The 5,861-nt window shown below is 36.1% G+C and overlaps 1 pseudogene; it reads right to left on the minus strand.

Annotated features, from left to right (window-relative positions):
- Window positions 1-4,388: 4,388 nt before the first annotated feature.
- On the minus strand, window positions 4,389-5,423 carry LOC101443339 (growth hormone-inducible transmembrane protein pseudogene; annotated as a pseudogene).
- Window positions 5,424-5,861: the final 438 nt, after the last annotated feature.

Here is a 5,861-nt window from a genome sequence, read left to right on the forward strand (position 1 = left end):
ATTAAGGGATTCCCATTTCATTGTCAAAAGTGTCCCTATTTTGATAATGACTTATATAATTACTTAGCAATAGAAAATCCTTGCTCACAAAAGGACCCAGTATTACCTACAATAGAATATATTGAGGAACATATACATGACTAGGTAGATCAGTTTATGTGCATTTGTGAGTCATCTCTCTACTATTTAATAATCTCTAAGATCATTGATATGTAGTTATGGTAAGATTTTTATAAAGTCTGTACTTACCTTTTATTGAGATAAGTGAAAAAGGAAGAATGAATTCAAACAAGGTGACAGATCAGAAAAGACAAAGTCTTAATATATTTTCTTCCAAAATAACCTAATATTTGATATCTGTTTCAAATCTTTGAAGGTGAGACAAGGATAGATATGATTGCCAAAAACAATTGTGTTTGGCTCAAGTTCTAAACCACTATATAATACTAAAAATTGCAGGTGTTTCAACAAGACCAAATAGCTTCATCTCTTCCAAAGAAAGACTGATATCACATATGTCATTATTAAAACATGTATCTTAAGAAAGCACAGCCAGAACAGATAGACTCAATTAATAGAATCCTAGGAGGAGTGGATTGGTTCAACAATTTTGTAAAGGAATATGCTTTTGAAACATGTGCTGTTAGGTCACTCGTTCTAATAACATTCACAGCACAAATCCTGTTTTTGCTTAAAATCTGTGATATAGACACCATGCCAGCAGATATCAGAATAACATTAGAAAGAACATCTTGTTACACAATTTAGTTAGGTCAAACATTTCATAATAGCCCAGAGTATAATTTATGAGGCATTGCTTGTGGTGTCTTTTCACTGGTACATAGTATAACAACCCCCTTTTCTACATTGACAGAAGAACTTAAAATTTTAAAAAAAAATTCTCATGCTTTCTTGCAGCTGTAGAGGCTAGGAAACTTACAATCCACTTTCCCAAAGTTTCTTGCAACTGAAGTTCTGGATGTGACTTTGGTTCAAGCAATTGATAATCTCAGATTAGGTCTGGAAAACAGAGATGAGATATTTCCGCTCTCAAGCAAAATTCTGGAGATGTGTTTAGAAGCAGTTGCATTGGTGGATCCAGCTTTCCAGTGTCTGGTAGTGTTGCTTATGTATATCCATAAGATTGTTGTAGTACTATATGTAGCAGCAACAGCAGCTTTCTGAGATTTGGATTGTACTTACAAATTAATTCTTTTGATAGTGACAAGCTAACTCTAGTTTCTCCAGCCACTCCAATGATGATGTAAGCAAACATCTAATTCCCTATAATTCTATTCTGCTTGAAATAGCTGAAAAAAATTTCTATTTCCTATCTGATACTGCTCCTTTTAGAAATGCCTATTCTATGTTGAAAAAGTAAGTTAGTTTTGGCCAGTCTTCCTTATTTTGGGAAAATCAGTAGTGTTTTCTCTCATGGTTATACATATATAGTGAACTAATATTCTTTATGCCATGAAATGACGTAACAACATTTTAAGTAGTTACAACTGCTCTTTAGACTCATTAGGGAAAACACAAATGATTTTGGATTGGGGGTAAAATTTGAATGATCAAAAAACATTCTAGGAAGAGAAAAGGTCAATACCACTATCCTTCTCCTTCCCCCTTTTTTTAATCTTTGTAAGTAGTAGAATCTTTGTAATGGATATTATGTAATAGATATTTCCAACTAATCTATACTCATACAAAAGATTATCGTAAACCACCACCATCCCCAAAGAAAGGGTGACTCACCACAAGGGAATAAGTAGTTAGGATTCAAGATTTAGTTTTAAATGGGAAAGTTCATTCTGAGAAAACTGGTTGAAGCTAAGTACCCTTACACTCAGTCCAACACAGCCACTCTAATGTGACATGTATGCTTTGGAAGCAATACCTAAGAATAAAGGGTAAATAGAAAAATATGAGACTTGAATTCAACATTTTTAGGTATTTGAGTGCTGAAGACTTCCATGTTTCGGCCAATTCAGTCAAGACTGTGAGATACCAGCTTCCTGATAATCTGGTTAGTTGTTATTAGATCCAGTTTTCAAAGGACAATACTTGAACCCTAAACTGCTAGAATACTTCCTTTTGGTTTCATTAATCTTTGACTGAAGAACTTGGATAATTATTTTCTCTCAAATTCTCCCCTTGGAACTTTTGTCTCTCAAGGATTTAAATGCTTAAGTTAAATACTTACATTGCCAACAGCCAAGTTCAGGTCATGTGACTTTTTTGAAATCACAGCTAGAGTCTCATATTAGTCTCCTATCCACAGTGTCTCCCCAGCCTCACATACCTCTAGCAAATTAATTTCCCCAGTGCTAAAGTACTTCAACTGGTTTCTGTTGTCTTCGAACATTAATATTGGCACTCTTTACAATGTGGGATGAAATTGCTCATGAAAATACATTTGCAATTTATAAATGTGTATGTCAAGAACAATTTCCCCAGAAGAACTAATGATTAAAAACCCATTTCATCCCCTGTGTGCCGGCAGTAGTAACTAGTGATTTGTCTCAGTAGTGACATTAATAAAAGCTGGGGCATGAACCTCCATCCTGCAAAAAGAAAAACTTACTGTCATATTGGAATAGTCAGGAAGTAAAAAGTTGCTGGCTGGTAACCACATAGAGGAAGATCCTGAAGCCAAACCTTCTCTAGTTCCACATACTCTGAAAAAGACCAGTGGTTTAAGTGAAGAATTTTGTGTGATTTCCTTATACCTAAACTTTCAATAAAATAAGAGGCTTCTCTGGCATGTCAGTATTGCATGAGGCAAACAGACTAAACTTAAAGTCTGAGTGCAGATGTACATAATATGCATAAATGCAATCATAGGTTGGAAACCCTGTACATAAAGAAGAGATCTTATGCTCTGCCCCTCATTAGGAACTTATTATCCCATCTGTTGTGATATTGTGCAGGCACTGTCGTCTAGCACTCTTACCAAACAATGGCACAAGGTATTTTGTAAAATTATGTTTGTATTTTGCTAGAGATTTAAATAAGAAGCATGTAACAAGGTATACCGGCATAGACTGAAAAATTTTACATCAAACTTTTTTTTCCTAGCTAGAAGTTTATTTCAGAAATATGCATCCTATATAATTTGAGATGGTTATAATTGTTATTTCTGGACTACTGCAATAAATATTTGTCAAAAATAGCAATCATTTCAATAATCACACAGACATTTCATTCATTAAAGACTTGCAAAAATAACTCCTCTGTTTGTACAAAAAATGTATAAATGTCAAAAAATGTTTAATAAGTGTCTATGCAGGAGAGGAAATTTTTGCTAGGAGAAACCCTAAGGCAGCAGTTTCTCTATTCTACTTTTTATTGTTATACTTGATAAAAGACAGAACTAGTTTTGTTTTGCTTTTTAACACTTTATCTGCAAGGAAACATAAAAAATCCATAGTTTAGGAGTAAAACTGTTTCCATCTTTTCAAGTGTAAGCTTTTTGGATAAATACTTCAAATCTTGAAGAGGTGAGAAAGGTAAGCATGTATTCTATTATGCATTTCAATAAACAGACAGAAAATTCAATAATCATAACACATTACTGTATACTTGAATATGCAACAAATTTCACATGCTGTGAATATTTTCTCTTCATCATAATTTTAAGAATATTTTCTTCTAGAAGTCCAAAAGTAAAACTTCCACATGTATATTATATGAGGGATTCTTCGTGATTACCATTCTGGACTATTGTAACAAGAAGAGGTCAGATGTAACCACAACTACCTGGTAAAGACAGCACTGAGGAGGCATGACAGGAAAATGAATCTCTCATTTTTGTTTTATGCTCACTGCTTTTGCTAAGTCCAGCAGATGAAAAACAGTGATCATTTATCTGTTTCCAAATAGCCAGACAACTCTCACTGTCTCTTCACCATTTATACAAGTTCTAGGTCATAAACAATCAAAGAAAGACTGTGGTGGCCCTTCTCTTCTGGTCCTTTTACCAAAACTCCAAGCCACTTAGGACATTCCTTATATATTCTGCAATCCAAAAATATGCAGGAAACCCAAGTTTGTTAATTTTTACTTAGCCAAATACATTGAAAAATAGATAAAATACTTTAATTCTGTTAATAACAACCTTTGTTGTCATGTTCATTAAAACATTTTTAATTACTCAAACATGAGAACTGGAAAGGTATGAACTTATTTGAAAGAGAACTACTGAATTTATTCTGCAGAAGAAAAAGGAGACCCAAAGCACCTCATTATACTGGAACATTTTAAACGTGTTGACATATTATCTTCTAAACTTCAATGAAAGCTGCTTGTACAAACTATTTAACGAATTTCTACCCCTATGAAACAAGCAAGATATCTGATGTATGAGAGAAGCCAGAAGCTGAGTCACTTCATTTCTTTCTGTTGCTTCCAGTTGCCAGCACAGTGACAACTCACATAAATATATTTAATGTATCCACGTAGATTCCCATCATCTAATTAATGGGATTGTATTATTGACCTCCATATAACAGTGCTACTTCGGCCTGCCTGATTACTTTCTGGGTGTCGTACTGGAGGAACATGCTGAAAAGAACCAATCCACCGTAAACTGCCACTGAGTATAGAGTGGTGCCTAGCCACTGAGGTAGTTGGAAGAAAAATAGATCCCAGTGAGGGCACAAAGACGAAACCCAGGCCCACTCCCCAGGGTGCGCCCATATTTATGAACTTTCCTGGGAGACACATAACCTTGGTGGAGAGGCCACCCACAATGCCAGCTGTGTACCACACAGCTTTAATGAGATGAGGGCCCCTTAAGATCTCCAGGGGAGCTATCACTGCAACCATGACACCAGAATGTAGCAGTCAGTCAGATGCTTTGGACTGGGACTCCGATCATATGACAAGGATTGTACCAGCATGCCAGCTCCAATCGAGCCTGCAATGGTGGCACTAATCATCACCCAAGAGCCTCTCATCATAAAGCTCATGAGAACATGAGATCTGATCATTGTCAAGGTAGACAAAGCTGTTAAACCAATACTTCCTGCTAAGTACATGCAGGTAGATTGAATTCGTCCTTTAAGTATTGAGGCCAAATTGTAGCCTTTTCAATATTTCCAATTTCATTAGACAGTCCCAAGCCACAGTAGCACAATGCTCTAAGACCAACAGCAGCTCCTCCAGCAACAAACCATCTTCCAATTTGATCAACTTTAAATACTCTTTTCTACCGATGGCTCCAATGCTATATCTTTGAGTTCTCGGTCAGTTTTCCCATAGTGGATCCCAATTCTTGTTTTCCTGGCATACTCCCTGTTAGGTGGTAAGAGCCATTGATTCTTTGTGACAGAATTCTTCAGACCAGTGGTGGTCTTGGTGAAAGCTGGGTGGAAAACCCTGGAAGGCAGTGTCTGGAGATACATGAACATAGCCACAAGCATGGTAGAGCACCAGGTTTACCAGGCAGGTCTGAAATACTCAGTCCCAGTCATCTCTACCATACAGGTTCCCCTCCTGGCTGTGGAAGCACATACGTGCCCACCCATCCCCTGTTCCTCCTCCAACTACTTACTTGTGCATTAAATTTTATATACTAAAATTGAAAAGCCTTCATAATATCTACCTTCCCAGCCTTATCCTTAAAGTCTATAATTTGTTTCCCATACGTTCAATACATTTACCATTCTTAGTTCATTTGGTCCTTCCCATACTTGTACTTACAATTTGCATGTGTTAGTCCTATCTGAACACTTATTCACCTCTTGACACAAGCAAAGATAAGTAGGAAATTATCTTCCTTTGTCATCAAGAAGCTCACACTCAAGTGGGAAAAAGAGAGATCAAAGTAAACACACAATTGTAATATAACACAATACATG

Source organism: Dasypus novemcinctus, chromosome 5, assembly GCF_030445035.2.
Source record: "Dasypus novemcinctus isolate mDasNov1 chromosome 5, mDasNov1.1.hap2, whole genome shotgun sequence".
NCBI classification, from domain to species: Eukaryota; Metazoa; Chordata; class Mammalia; order Cingulata; family Dasypodidae; genus Dasypus; species Dasypus novemcinctus.